Raw genomic sequence first — 16,695 nt, forward strand, 5'->3', positions numbered from 1 at the left:
CTGTGAATTAATAATGAGGAGCAACACATTCAACGTATTATAGTAATAAAGTGCTTTTATGGACATTTTTCATGTTTCCAGGCTTTCTTGGCCACCCTGAACAATTTTAACTCAAAGGATTAAAAAATAATCGCTTATTTAACTGTGTTAAAATAGTCAACTTTGAAAAGGATATTTTCCTGTATGAACTTTTTCCTAATTGATCCCATTTTGTTCTGATCAGTAAACTTACCTGAGTAAGCTGCATATTTAAAAAAAAGTGATCTGATAGAGTCTTAGATGACATACGTGACCAGAGTCCATTGCTTTCTGATTCAATGACATAAAGGAGTAAAGGGAAAAATTAATAATTAGACATTTTTTAATTAGGAGAATAGAAAAACTAAATTTCTTGAAGAAATAAGCCCAAAGAGTCCTCGTGTCTGCCCTGTTCCTCTTAAAAGACCGTGACGCTGTAATACCAATGGATAATCTGGGAGACAACCAGCTGTCATTAAGATAGATTTTACCAAGGCAAGGGCAATAGGTTGCTTATTAGCAGTGAGAAATCAGTAGTCTTTTAGAAGTGTACCCTTTGGAAAGTGTGAGATATATAATAAATGAAAGCCTTTCATTATTCATTGTTATAAGCCAAATGTAGATTAAATGTACACTACCTTCAATTCAGATATTAAGATATCCTTCCCTCAGTAATTTTATGAGGTAACATGTAGAATGTCAAGCATAGGCTAAGTCATATATTTTATAATCTTTCAAAATTTTTTTAAGCAATGTGTTAACCCTATAATGAATATAAAGTGGATCCTAACTGCATGTCTTACAAAATGTACATTTCATAGAATTATTTAAGAATGAATCCTTAATAGCCCATCTTTTTAAGTATGTTAGCTGAACGTTATGATTGTGTAATATCATTTTAGGGCATTACCACATTTTAAGAAATAAACTAATATTCAGAAGCATAATTTTGCCAGAATGTAAAACTTAAAAGCAGAAATTTGACTTGTGAAAAATCCTCACATGATTATTGGCCTGTTAAAAAATAAAGCAAAGCCCACAAACCTGATGCAAGCTATTATGTGCAAAATAATGTGCTAGTTACACAGCCCTCTGGGAAGTGAATGTGAGTCCAGATGCTTCTTTCTTGGTTTATTTCATTCCTAGAGTACCTTTGTTGCAGGTTTTTCTTATGTTCCCAAAGGAAACAAGTAAGCCATCTCAAGTTTAAGTTCTGTCCTCAATAAAGTAAAAAATGTGCCAGATACCATTTGACTGGATGATAACTAAAACTGGACAAATATTTTCTCTCACTGGAGACTGACAGTGTTTTAGTTGTGCTTAAAATTTGTGATTCTCCTAAAAAAAGGGTACAAATGAAAACTTATGGTTACCAGGAGATAAGGGGGGAAGGATACTTTGGGAGATTGGGATTGACATATACACACGACTATATACAAAATAGATAATAATAACCTACTGTATAGCACGGGGAGCTCTACTCAATACTCTGTAATGGCCTCTATGGGAAAAGAATCTTTTAAAAAAGTGGACATATGTATATGTATAACTGGCTTCCTTTGCTGTACACCTGAAACTAACACAAATTTGTAACTCAACTATACTCCAATAAAAATCTTTTAAAATAAAAAAAATAGAGTACTACATGCATTTCTAAGAAATAAATATTATTTTCTTTATTCTTCTAAAATAAATAAAAATAAAATAATGTAATATGTGATTTTCAAGCTAATGAACACCTAAGAAAGAAATTTGAAAATCTACATTTGGAATGTATAATTCTTTTGTTCAGAGGCAGTGACATTCCAAAAGAACAAAACTTCTCAAACATGTCCCCATTTAGAGTAATGCTGACAGTGAGTGTCTGGTGGATCTCAGAGGGGCACAACTGATAATATATTTATCATGCTGCCAGTTTGCTAAGTGGTTTCATATTCACTAAGAAAGGCTTGTCAATGGATACTGAAGAATAGATGTGAGGTCTCTGTGAGGTCTTTGTGCCAAGTCTCTGTGTGTTGTCTCTGGGTGAGATCTCTGTGTGAAGTCTCTGTATGAGGTCCCTTTGGAAGGTATCTCTGGGAAATCTGTTAAATCCGTGCTAGGTTTCTGTCTGAGGGTCTGTGAAGCAACATGAGGTCCCTGTGTGAGGTCTCAGTATGTGATCTCTGAGAAAGGTGTTTGTGTGAGAAGTCTCTCTTGAGAGGTGTGTCTGTGAAGTCTTTGTGTATTGTCTCTGGGTCTCTTCATTTCTTTTTTTCTTTTGGTCTCTCAATATCTTGTCTTACTGTACCTTATGGAAGACGGAGCAGCAAGAGAAAGGCAAAGGGACTTGATTCTTTCTGTTTTCTTGCTGTTCCATCAGCATCACCTGTCTGTGGCACTCTCCCAGCAGGAGCCAGGGGGGCCCAAGTCCAGCTTCCCCATATTCCCAGAACTCACTTCTGGGTGCCCCTGAGAGCACCCAGCAACAGCCAGGCTCAGGTCCCAGCCCTGTCAACTCTTTCCTCTGGGTACCGACCCCTCCCACAAGTCCTTGCTCCACTCTCATTGCTCTGCCCATTCTGGAGGCTGCCTTGGGAATTGGGGCCCAGAGGTAGGGCCTGGCTCCAGGGAGAAACCAGGGGTGTGAGCAGTCCTGTGCTCACTCTGCACCCTCCACCCCAGGTCACAGCATTTCCACGTGTTGAGGAGCCTGACAGGGATGGGGGATGGGGTCCATTTCTGTTGTCATCTGGATCAGGGGCATCAGCTGGAACAGAAATCTCCACAATGAGAAACACACCACCTGGAGCTGTGTCCACCACGTGCCCTGCACATGGCAGAAAGCACCAAATCACTCTAGAGAAATTCTTCCTCGTCTCCCTGCTTTTCCATATGGATGGGGGTCAGGAGACAAGAAAAGCTGTGCTAGAAGCTGATCAGTGGAACACCCCTGGATTGCACCCTGCCCCATCCACTTTGCCAGGTCACCTCCACACCACCACAAATCCTGTCTGATTGCTTCTTCACCTGCCAGGCTCTGGGGTGATCAAGGACTGGGAGACAGGCAAGGCTTACTACACAATCACAGGCCAGTCCCCACCTCTCCCCTGGAGCAGTCCTTGGGCCATGTGTTTACGTGAAGGTCACCAGACTAGGAGTCACATCCCAAGTTCCCTAGTCCTGGCTTTTACACCTATTGTTAAGTTATCCTTCCTAAAAGTCAAGAGGTGATGATGTGTAAACTTATTAAATATAGTATTAAGAGATTAACCTTCCCTGATTTGCTTTACTTCTATAAGATTGACCTTCTGTTTTGACCTAAAGGCGGTTTCTCTAGGTCTGTGATCTTAGAGTTGGAATAGGGTAGAGACCCTGGGGTGGGGTCATGATGAGCTACTGGACCCTTAACTTTTCCTCCCCTTTAGGCCTTTAGATGGTGGTTGTATGTCAGGGGGCTGCTCTTTCAGAACTGCACATTTATGGGAATCTGGTACCACTTTGCCTCCTTCCTTCGATCCAGGGATTTTTCTACACCTACGTCCCACCCTAAGTTCACAGTGTTTGACCATCAGATAGTTACTACCCACAGTCACACCCCTATTCCATTCATCCAAAACTCCTTCTCTGGGGTTAACATAGAGTGGAAGGTAGGTGACCCATGAACATAGCCATTCATTTATATGGGACTGCACTCAACACAGCCCTCAGCAGCCTCCCTGATACTCCCCCCACCTACACACACAGTGCTGGAAATGCCATCCTTGCTGCTGCTCTAAAGTCTAGGAAAAACTGAGGTGGGGGAGGGTGATGCTGTACATTTTATTATGCCTAAGCTAAAAGGGGTTCATAGGGCATATCTCAATCCCAGCCTTCATCAGAGAGAGAAGGAACTCTTAAGAGCAGATGTTGGATATTCCCTACCAAGAGATCCAGGGGCAAGATTTCTCCTGTTTCTGAACTCAGAGCCCATACTCTATTCCCCCCAAACTTCCATCCACTTGGCTCTGACACTTCCTGGAGCCTGAATTGCAATGTCCGGCCCTATCGTGTAAACCTATCCACTACAGTTGCATAAAGTTCAAAGTAGCATAGAAGAAGGAGAAAGACTGGTTGAACCAGATCCTTGGGTGTGGGCTTCATAGGTTTTTCCCATCTCATTGTTAGAGTAATTTTGGTTTGTGTAATGACAGTATCATAAGGTGCAATGAAGGGATACGAGACAAGGAGCAAGCTTGTGATGCTACTGTCCATCTCCCTCCATGCCCCTCCCTTCTAGAAGACAAAGTGCACAGCACAGACAGCAGCCATTACACTATGCTTTTATTAGAAAAAAATATATGTATATATATATATATATATATATATATATATATATATATATGTATTGGGGAACATTAAATATCTTGGATGTGCTAATGAGAAAATCACTTTCTCTACATGGACTGAATTTTTACTTGGAGACATGTTTTCCTACTAAAGGGAAGACTAAAGAAGGATTTTACTGTCGACCAGGCAAGACACCTCCCCAAAGATGACAATGCCTTGGACAGTAGTGTTGATGGCGGGCTGGGGCACCTGGAATCCTTGGCCCATACTGGCAGGTACTAACTGGAAACACACTCTTCTTGGGGGGCAAGGATGGGAGGCACCTTAGGCCCAGCTGCTCATCGTCGAACCTTACACTTTTCAAACTATGTTGGTGTCTGACTTCCCTTTCCCTGATAGAACAACTCTGGCCCTTGGAGGTGGCTTTATGACTGCAGGCTGTATAACCCATCATTCTCCCTTGCTCTGGGTAGGAGGTAAGCCTATGGTAGCAGAAACACCCACATACTGGGACTTGGAATTCCAGTTTGTGTTCATTTAACTTTGTGGCATGAAGTCCATGGTGAATTGCTCTTTTTTTCTTCTGGGATCTGTCCAACAGCTCTCATGCGTGCCAGACCCTCAGCAGTCTCACTCTTCAAGGTTGATCTGCTTTTGACTGATCCGTGACTCTGGGCAGTGGCTGATATGGGCTTTTTTTTTTTTGCAGAGCATCTCGACCATTGACTTTTTTCTTGGGGAAAATCCACTTTAAAAATAGCCTCATCCTTTTTCTGAAGAGGCTTTCTGGAGGGCTATGTTTCTTCTCTGGCATGAGCTGGAGACATCTGCTCCCAATAGAGTCTGTTATTCCCCTGACCTGGGCAGGGCGGCTCATACTTCCAGCTTGAAAGGTCCCTATTTCTTTAAATCTTTCTTCATGCTCTCCTGGTTTATGCCTCCTACAGTCCTCTCTTTTGTAAGTAGGGGCAATCATCTTGCTCTGGCTCTTCCATGAGTCTTGGAGTTTTGAAGTTTTGGGCTCCTGCTGCCCTAGGTGGTTCCTTTGGGCTTCCATAAGGCCACTTGGCTCCTGGGAAGCTAACCTGTCTCTGGTGGGGACTCTCTGGGGATGGCACTGAGGCACCTGAGAAGCCAAATTGTCTGCAGCAAGGAACCTGTGTTTGGGAAAGTCCTGAAGCTGGTTGTCTGACTGTACCTTTACTTTGGAGTTAAACTCACTAGCAACCTCCATGTTAAGGCATGGCTCACCTGGATGTTGGAAAACAGACAGTCTAAGTAGTAGAAAACTTCTACTGGACCCTGGCACCTCTAAACTCCTCATATGTACATTTGTGGTTTGGGATTTTGTCAACACTTTGGTTTCCAAGATAACGCTAGACTGTGGTTGAAGAGCAGGAGACTCCTTGGCCTCCACAGCCTCCCTGGCCTCTTCACCTCTCAAAGATTGGGATCCTAAGTTCACCTCCATCACTGTTACCCTATGGCAGGGGTCTCGTGAGGCCTGACCACCACTCTCCTCTCTTGGCTCATTCCTGACCATTGCTGAAATTGGACCTGGCTCTAGGCTGTCCCTCTTGACCCATTCCACACTCTCACTCTTCCAGGTTCTGCCCACAAGGCTGAGTGTGAGGGACTGAGAAGGTGGCCTGCCCTCCTGTCCACTCAGAGAAGCCTTTGAGGGCCCATGGTAGTCAATAGATGGAACCGCTCACAGGGTACTCTGCATTTCCTTACACACAGTTGAGGGGACAAGGAGAGGGCTCTTCAGGGTAGGAACTGACTCTTCTGTTATCACCTTCTCTCCTGAATGAGCCCGAGGAGGTTTCTCCAGGAACTCAGCAAACTTGACTGTTGAGTGGGACCCAGACACACAGGTGGCTAAAGGGGAAGTGGCAAACTGCAGAACGGTGGAGGGTTGGAACTTTTTCGACTTAAAGAGATTTATGGGCTTGAGGACCTTGAGGGGTAGGGTCCACCTGTGCTTTACCCAAAACCTTTTAATATGTGCTTCCAGCACCTCTCGAGTGTCTGGATCAGGGAAGGAAACCCTACAGGAGGTGTTCATGCAGGGTTCCCAACCCTTCAAGCAGTATCTTCCACAGGCTCCAGCAGGCACGGCTTTGCACGTCTCACCAGGAGGGTCTTGACATGAGAGCTGATGAAAGCTGCCCTTGCCAGGAAGCCTCCCCAGGCAGCTGTAGGAGAGCAGATGGGGCCAGGATGGCAGGACAGGACAGGCAGGGGTGGGCACCTGCAGCCCAAGAACCCTCTTCTGCCCCCACACTGACTTCATAATGCTCCTGTTCTCCCTCACCCTAGGGCCTTAGCCACGCCCTCCCATGGCTCCCCCTCCCAGGGCTGGGGTCACATTATAGGCTCTGGGAGGAAGGACGACCCAGGAGAGAAGGGGAAAGGTTCTTTACCTTTTCAGAAGTGAAACCAGGTCGTGAGTCCCCTCCAGTTCTTCCAGGCAATCTCTGCAAGCTGGAAATCAGGAGACTGGGTCATGGTGGTGAAGGCAGAGGCCTAAGAGTCTTTCAGGAGGCTGAGTGCAATGACCCTTTAAGGGAAATCTTTGGAGGATTAGACTCTGGAGCCCAAGTATCAGTGTCCAAGGCCACATGTCCCTGACAGTGATGGTAAGTCTCACTTGAAAAGGGTTTGTGCTTTGCAAAGTGCTTCCACGTTAATTAGGCTCTGTTAATTAGCCTCAGGCTCTGTTTCCTGAGGAATAAGCTCTGCCCCTGGCATCCTCAGAGACCGTGAAGCTGGGCCCTCAGGATTAGGAGAGATGGAAGCTAACTCTCGGGTCGCGCAGGGCTGAATGGCAAAGGCTTACCTTTCAAAGATGCACTTTTCTTCCTACTCCTGCTCCTCCCCTTCAGCTTTACTTGATGCTGAGAGATAAGAAAAAGTGAGGGGCTAACACCCAACTCTCACTGTCCTCTATCTAGGCAAGCTGTGCTCATGAACAACATGACTTTCTACATTTAACTAAAACTCTGTGGGGATTTTTCCCCTTTTACTTATTTTTAAAGTGGATAACAATATTTTCAGTTTTTCTTCTTTGAAGAGTGCAAAGAATTTTTTTTTTTGTGGGGGTATGTGGGCCTCTCACTGTTGTGGCCTCTCCCGTTGTGGAGCACAGGCTCTGGAGGCACAGGCCCAGCGGCCATGGCTCACAGGCCCTGCCACTCCGTGGCACGTGGGATCATCCCGGACCGGGGCACAAACCTGCGTCCCCTGCATTGGCAGGGGGACTCTCAACCACTGCACCACCAGGGAAGCCCAAGAAGGATTTTTTAAGTTTTAATCACCATAGATTTCTTCTGTCACTGTTCCTCTGATCAAGAAACACACACATTCTCAGACCTAAATGCCTACGTTAACTTTTGTCAGATAGGATTCTGCTTCCCAAGGCCAGAACTCTAGTCCAGCCTCTTCTCTCAGGCTCTCAGGGGCTCAGCCCCAACACAGAGGAAGGTCTCACTTGAGACACCCGCTGTGGGAAGGTGGCTGGTGAACCAGGGCTCAGGGGTCAGCCTTCCTGCAGAGATTGAACTCTTAGTAATCCAGTCCTTAACCATTAGTCACTGCATTTGGGACTTGCCCTGGAGCCCTCTACCATACCTGAACTCCTGGTCTAAGATCTTAGGCTAGAAATCCTCATGCCCACTCTAACCCCTCTCTGGCCTGGCTTTTCCCTAGAAGGATGATGTTCTATACTTTTCTGAGAGTTCCCATCTCAGGAGTCTCTCTACGTGATTTAGAAAAGTGGAAATAAGAATAAGAAAAAAAGAGAGAATCTCTGCTGGGATTAAGCCAAAGGTTTCTTACCTTCCTGATGTTTCTATGTTTCCTAGGTGGTGCTAAGAATAGATTACTCTGGAAGCAGTGGAGTGACATTAGGAAGAGCCCCAGTCCACACAGGAACCCAAGGATGATATCAATCACCCAGGAAGTTTGGCTGGATCTCAGCCAGATAGCAACAATGTCTTTCAAAGAAAAGAGATTCTCCATCTTCTGAACTGCATTGCTGCCCTCAGGCAACAGAGCACTGGGAGTTCACTTGATGGCAGAACCCCAGGCCTGCGTCACAGAGCTGTGGCCTTGTCACAAAGGGCTCCTGAGTGTGGGGGAGGGTCAATAAGAGAAATAGGCTGAATCACTGCCCTTCCTTCCCATCCACACCCACAGACACCTGCACCCTCCTGGGGCTTCCAGATCCCTCCTTCCAACTACTCTCATCCTGTCAGAGAGACCTTAGCCAATTTTCTCTTCATTCCATCTGGAACCTGGTTCCTTCATCCATTAGAGACCTTTACTTGAGGCCCACCAACTTGATAACTCTTGAACATCTTAAGCTGACCCTGGAAGACTGGCTGTTTCACAGACATTTTTACTCAGGATTTCCTTTGTCCTCAGCTCCAACTTTCCCACATCATGTATGTGTCTTGTGTAAACCCAGGGATAGAACTTGAATTTCTTTTACACTTATTTAGTTTTGTGAATTTTGAATAGTGTATGTTTTGCCTCATTTTCTATCAGAGGGAACTACACACAAAAATTAAAATAATTTATTTTTCAAAATTCATAAATATGAAAGAATTATAAATAGTTATGTAATAGGGAAGAACAAATCTGCCTCCACATGAGATCTTTTTTACTTTAATCTTTATCCTTTGTTGCCTGAGCTAACTCTGTCCATCCCTGTGATCCAGGCTGGCTCTGCACTTTTTGTAAAACAATGTTGCCTAGAGCCTGAAATATACAGGATAGACTATTTCTAAGGCTCTGACTTTTTTTTTTTTAATAAATCTATTATTTATTTATTTATGGCTGTTTTGGGTCTTCGTTTCTGTGTGAGGGCTTTCTCTAGTTGCGGCGAGCGGGGGCCACTCTTCATCATGATGCGCGGGCCTCTCACTGTTGCGGCCTCTCCTGTTGCGGAGCACAGGCTCCAGATGCGCAGGCTCAGTAGTGGTGGCGCACGGGCTTTGTTGCTCCGCGGCATGTGGGATCTTCCCAGACCAGGGCTCGAACCCGTGTCCCCTGCATTGGCAGGCAGATTCTTAACCACTGCGCCACCAGGGAAGCCCCGGCTCTGACTTTTAAGAGCCCATTCATGGAGATAAAAAGTTGCACAACAGAGAATAATAATTGTTTTGTTGGACGTTTACAGGAACACATGACCTGACCAGGATCTGACCCATCTGGCCAGCCCCTAGAACAAAGGATAAAACACCAAGATATTTGCAACAATTAGTCATGCCCCTCCCTCACCTTGCCTTTAAAAAGGCTTTGCTGAAAGCCTTCAGGGAGTTTGGGGTTTTTCCTGGGCATGAGCTACATGTCTTCTTGCATGGCACTGTGTAAACCTTTCTCTGCTTCAAACTCTGATGTTTCAGTATTTAGCCTCACTGTGCATCAGGCACACAGACTTGCATCTGGTAACAGTTAAACCTTCAAATGATGTTTTTTGTAAGTTTGTAGTGTTTATAATTCTGGAGTTAGTAAATATTTAAACTGCACAAAAACTTTTGGGACACACTGCAAACACGCACACACACACGTACTCATGTTCCTTAACCAATCTAGTACTTTCAAATCCAAAAATCCATAATTTTCTACTTAAAAAAAATCTTTCATATGTTGTCTCAACCCAACTTCTTAGTTTGCAATGATAAGACAGTCCCCACTCTCCAGATAAATTTTGAAATATGTGGTCTTAATCCGTTAGGGCTGCTATAACAATATACCATAGACTGGGTAGATTAAAAACAACAGACATTTATTACCACAGTTCTGGAGGCTGGGAAGCCCAAGATCAAGTCACCAGTATGGCCACCTCGTAGTGAGAGCTCTCTTCCTGGTTCACAGCTGAAGCCTTCTCTCTGTATCCTCATATGATGGGAGGAAGCTAGAGATATCTCTGGAGTCTCTTTTATAACGCACTAATCCCATTCATGAAAGCTCATAAGCACTTTTGCACGGCCCCGCCTCCTATCTTTAAGAGGTAGGATTTCAACATGTAAATTTTGAGAGAACATTAACATTCAGACATGTGCACTCATTCTATATCCGGAAGCTAGGAATGGGTTAGGGTGAGCCAAGGTCCTGACCCTAAAGGGCTGTAGGGTGAAGAGTAGGACTAGGGGTCAAACCCTTGGGGCTGAGCCAGGTCTTGAGCAGCCTCTTCAGATATTCCTAGTGTTTTATGGATGTATTCTCTTTTCTGAGTGTGCCTTGCCTTTCCTGCCCCATCCTCCCAGTCCCCTGAAGCTTCAAGTCCAGCCTGAACCATATAGAAAGGGAGCTTTGAGTCTTACACAAAATTCCCTTATGACATCCCTTAGCAGTAACACAAGATTCACTGAAGGATTCACATGGTAAATATGTCTTAATGCCCCATGAGGGCTTTAAAATAATGTGTATTCTCTGCTTGTTGGTCATAATTTTATACAGTTTTAGTGGGAACGTGGGCATGTGAGTTTATTTGTCTATATTGCCACGAATGTGCACTTTCACAAACATATCTCCTACATTTATTATTTTTCCTACAGTCTTTTCGTCCCATATGATATTCTCACCTTAATTCAACCTTTTATCAAAATTTAGACTTAGGTCTGTCACCATGTGGACATGCTTTGTAACAAAATAGCTTCAACCGAGGAGGTCAGTGGAAGGCCTGGACCAGCTATCTTGGTTCTATGATAGTAAGCAAAGGATCGCAAACTACCATGTTAAGCTTAAGCACAAAGCAAAGTTTATTTAAGCATAGGTACACTCTCAGAGAGGGAGAGAGAGAAGGAGAGAGAAAGAGCAGGCTGTTTCTGAGAACAGGCTATTTCAGCGAAGTGAAGCAAGCCCAAAGCAAAGTATATCGAAGCAAAGGTACACTATTGGGATGGCGGGGGGGGATGGGTGTACTGTTTCTGCAAATTGAAAGCAGCATTCCTATAAAGGCTTACGAGCGCTTTTTTTTTTAAAGATGTTGGGGGTAGGAGTTTTTATTAATTAATTTATTTATTTTTGCTGTGTTGCGTCTTCATTTCTGTGTGAGGGCTTTCTCTAGTTGCGGCAAGCGGGGGCCACTCTTCATCGCGGTGCGCGGGCCTCTCACTATCGCGGCCTCTTGTTGTGGAGCACAGGCTCCAGACGCGCAGGATCAGTAGTCGTGGCTCACGGGCCTAGTTGCTCCACGGCATGTGGGATCCTCCCAGACCAGGGCTCGAACCCGTGTCCCCTGCATTAGCAGGCAGATTCTCAACCACTGCGCCACCAGGAAAGCCCCTTATGTGCGCTTTTAAGGAGCATTTTGCAGAGAGGCGGGGGTGAGTGACAAGGATCATTATTTGATTTACAGTCCTGAGCTATGTAACAAGTTTTCTGCTGCACATGCTCTCATCCTTGAATCCCCAAGAAATGCCTACTGGGTGGGGGGAGGGGCAAAACCACATGTAATTTATTGTAATTATGGTATAATGAGTTTGGATTTACTATAGGTTATACGCCTGTCTGGTCTGGGCATGCACAGCCTGGAGAAGTCCCCTTGTGTTACTGTGCCTCTCTTTATCAGGATAAGCTGTCCACCACCAGACCATAGTTTCTCCCGTTCTGGGTGGAGTCAAGGGAGAGTCCCCAGGTGGCTGCGTGTGACTCAATTTCTTCTTGTCTTTCTCACCACTGTCACCTCCTTGCTGCTAACGTCTGACTAACTACCTAACAGGTCTTCTTTGCATTCATATTTGCTTCCTAAATTTTCTCTATTACTTTATTTTCAATATGTTTTGTTTGATGGTTTTTTTTTTTTGGAAATTTAAAAATCTTATGATAACATTTACCTTGATTTCTTTAATTATTGTTCTACTGTTATTGATTTCTGCCATCTTATTTTATGCTTTATTTTCTACATTTTCTTTATTGTTTATTGTTTTCCCTTCTTTGGCATCTTCCATTTTACAGGTCAAGGGTACATATGTTTTTTTGACATTTGGGAATTTTTAATATTGTAATGGTTTTATATCTTGAATTATGTTAATTTTCTCCTCAATTTCTTACCCATGGATGAAAAATGTTCCCTGCCATATCAGTAGACAAAGGATGTTGCAGTCATCAAGTCAGATGACAAAGCAGGAACCCTCAACTGTGCACCTTGAGGGGATTCGGGATGGAGAAAAACAGGGTACTGATTCTAGAGTTAAGGTGCATATCAAAGGAATGATTTCACAGAGCCCAGATTCTTTCATCTTCTCATACATAGAAAAGTGCTACAGTCCTTAACTTGAGATGTCTAGTTTTCTTTAATTAATAGTAACCTTTTGATGTTCCGACTACCTGGTTTTGGTTGACTCCTCCCTTAGGTCTTCTGAGCAGTTGCTCAGAGTGATCTGACAGGCTGTGTTCTGGGCTTAAGTCCTCAGAAAATCTGCCAAATAAAACATAATTCTCCTTTTGGGTTGTGCATAGTTTTCAGTCAGCAGTCTTGGCAACCAATGAAGGGGCCCAGAGCAGACTTTTCTTCTTTGCCTGAACTCTATGAGGATCCAGAGTCCTGGCACCAGCAGAGGCTTCTTGGGCCTGTCCGCTTTCTCAGAGAGTCCAGACGAATTTGGGTGAGTATCTCCTGGTTCTTGGATCTCAAGTTTTGGTTGATGATCCTAAGTTTTATTCAGTGGTGTTCAACTCTTCTCTTGAGTAGTAGGTTATCCTTGAAACTTGGTTTCAAGAAGAAGTACTTGGGTCATCCTCAGTAGAAAAACACTGGGAAGACTTTTGCTCAAGTGGGTTAGCCTCACTTACAAGACACTGGGAAGATCTTGCTCAGTGTAGACACTGTGGTTTATCCTCAGCTGAAAGACTGGGGAGACTTTGCTCAGGTGAAAGACACTGAGTAAATGTTGGACTGGTTAATTAGGTGGAAGACTAACCTGTCTTCCTTGAATTGGCTACTTTAATAGAGTTTGTCAAAATAAAAGTGATCTACACAAATTGAACTCAGAATGGGGAACTTAGCTTTCAATACAAAAGAAAAGGGAACAACAGATTTCCAGCCTCCAACGGATATCCTGGCCAGGTTTATGTCCATACAAAATTTACATTTACAAGTGCTTACTTACTTGGGACTTAAAGAAAATCTTGCCCTAAAAATGACTAAGATAGGATTCTTTTATTGCATATGCAGTTAAGTTAGAAAAAGCTGGCTTGATAAAAACATCTTTTCAGAATTCTGACTTCAAAAAAACAAAAGGCTTTCTAGGGGAAACTTGCATTTCTCTTCCTGTGTCTTTGAAATGTAAGTGTTCTGATATTCTTCTGTGTGTGTGTGTGTTTTGAGAACTTGCTCACTACCATCCAAAAGTACTTATATGGTGTACATTTGGCAGCCAGTCAAATAGACTGGGATTCTGAGCAGTCTTTTGTCTGACTGTACAACTCTCAGGGGCTTTTTGCCATCTTAACCTTCATTGTGTCAGCCTGTACAACAAAGACCATTACTTTCTTAAACTACTTTTGGGAGTAAACTTTCTGCATCTTATTTAGACAGCATCCTTTACACTCTTTTGTGGGGAAGCCTCTTGCGTCTTATTGGTTTGAGTCACTATTAAGGTATACCTCATTTATGGCCAGATGATGGATCCTTCAAATTGGAGAAACTTCTAAATTGATAAATTTTTAGAGAGCTCTCATTATAAACAGCTGTTTCATTGGCTCCTATGGGGGGGCGGAAATGCTGGAAATTAGTCATATAATGGTTAACCTAAAAACTCCTTTAGTTACAAACAAACCCAAAAAATTGGTTTGGGAAACCTTATTTGTGGTCTCTGCTTCCCCTAAATGGGTCTTACAGATGCTAATAAAAACATTAGAATAATTATTGTTAATTAGGTTAATTAACAGGGAAAAAAACTGAAGGAAAAGCCTAAAAACTTTTTCCCAACAAGGTGGAAATTTTAAAGGGACTTCTCCTAAATGAATAAGAAATCTTTAGATGGTTATTTTAAAGTGGGATAAATAAAACAGACATTAATGAGATAAATCAAAGATTGGATACAATACTACCTAAGATTGGATGGGCCAAAGGGATCTCCTACTTGTCATCAACATTAAAGGGCCAGACCCAAACAAGTCTGCCCTATTTACCCCAGTTTAAAGTACGTATATTTTATTACATGTAAATTTTATACACGTAAAATTACACTGAGATACCTGACCAACAATTACTTGGGACAAAATTTAGACCAATTAATCAAGTTAAAAGATTGACAAAAGTGCCTGAGTCCCTTGGTTCAACCACTCTCTGGGGACCCCAGAGTCTTTATAAAAATTGGTATGTTTAAATGGGCATTGTGTAAGATAATTACCTCTCTTTTGCCTAATTATATTGTGTGGGATAGACATGTTTCACTGGGGAATTCTTCCCCTGCCTGATATTATAAGATGGCATATGAAGGAAATATTAATTAAACATACTAAAGGAAACCAGTGGGATAACCTGAGCCTATACAATATAAAGTAAGAACTGACAGCTAATATTTAAGGGATAATAAAAATAAATAATGGAGACTTTACTCTGGGTCTAACCTGTGCACTCAGAAAGAGGGTCTTTGTTGAATGCCTTATGCAAGTTTAGAAGGTATGATCAATTAAACCATAAAGTTCTAGACTATAGAATTCTGAAATTTCAGTCTAGTTGGAAATCTTCTCACTGATACAGAAAAGCAAGTTAAAGAAAACGTAGTTGGGCAAATCAATCTTTTAATATTATTTAGGTGACAGGCCAGTTCTTCGGGGAATTAAAAGCAACTGTCTTTGTCTTGCAAATCGGTACAAATCAGAAATGTAAATACAGACCACAATGACCTGAGACTGAGCCTAATTAGCTAATTTAGGTAGAACCTGAAACCAAGGTTAAAAAAGGGGAAAAAGTGGCCTTTTAAAACTCAAACTGCTGATTAGTCAGTCAAGAAGACGGAGGAGTAGGAAGATGTGGAGTTCATATCTCCCCACAAATGCATCAAGAATACATCTACAAATGGAACAATTCTCCCAGAGCACCTGATAAACACTAGCAGAGGACCTCAGGCACCTGAAAGGACAAGAAAGATCCCCACGTAAGCAGGTAGGACGAAAAAAAGAAGAAGGGAAAAGGAAGAGCAGATGAAGTGGGACGTGACCTGTGACCCTGGGCGGGGGAGCGGAGCTGAAGGTGAGAAGAGGTTCCCCGCATCTGGGGAAGCAGCGGGGAGAGAAGCTGGGGCAGAAGGAGAAATTTGATGGCTCAGAGAACAGTGCAGCAACCAGTCTGTTGCAGGCAGGAGAGAGTGAGGCTTACACAAGTGGTCTGGCCACAGCTCTGCATGCCCCAGCCACTGGGGACCACTGGTGCACACGGGGGCTGAGTGTTGGAATGTGGGGTTTGAAGAGCAGACCCAGGAAGGGGAATGATGTTGGCTGTGAGGAGACAGCTCAAGGGGATAGGAGTGAGGAGCTCCACAACAAGGAATGCTCCTGGAGGAAGCCCAGACCAGCAGAGAAGCAAAGTGCCACTGCTGCGTGATGCACAAAGGGCGGGGCCCCCATTGCAGCCTCTCTCCTCACGCACTGGCCCCTTCCTCCACAGGAACTAGGAAGGGCTCCTGCCAGAGTCGCTCACGGGCCCCCAGCCATCATCACCTCAGCACTCTCCTACTTGGGTGGCCCATTTGCCCAGCTTGCCACCTTGACTCCCTCCTGCCTGACAGGCTCGTACATCCCATAGCCACCCAGCACCCTCTCACCTGGGCAGCCTGCCTGCCCTGATTGCCGCTTCTACATCCTCCTGCCTGACAAGCTCGTGTGCTCCAGCAGCCTTGGGAGCAGACGCCAGTGGGTGGCCCACATGCAGAGATGGGGCTGAAGCCACAGCTGAGTTCCAGGGAACATGCAACTAAGGAAGAAGAGCTGAAATCTCTCCTCATGGCTGTGCAAATCATGGCATTACACTTCCTCTGATGGCTTCCTAAATTCAGCACCTGGGAACATCCCAATGGACAAGTGCTCCTGCAGCTGAGACAGGTCTGGCTTTAGCAGCTGTGGGTTTTGTGGGCACATACATGCTGGTGTTTGGCCAGGCCAGAGTCTGAGCTGCCTCCCTATCTCACATAGTGGGTCCAGGTACATAATTACTGCAGTCCTGAGACCTGACCTCAGTGGATCTGGGCCAGTGGCCTGGTGAAAATGATGCCTGAGTCACCAGGGCCAGTTGCCGCCATAACCACGGTTAAGGTGGGACTGAGAGCAGTACCAACAGCAGTGTACTTTGTAAGCCTACACAATGGGCGGAAAGGAGACAAAACAGAGCATACCCACAGGTGAACACCTCCA

Source organism: Mesoplodon bidens (genome assembly GCF_964165515.1).
Source record: "Mesoplodon bidens genome assembly, chromosome: Y".
Classification (NCBI taxonomy): domain Eukaryota; kingdom Metazoa; phylum Chordata; class Mammalia; order Artiodactyla; family Ziphiidae; genus Mesoplodon; species Mesoplodon bidens.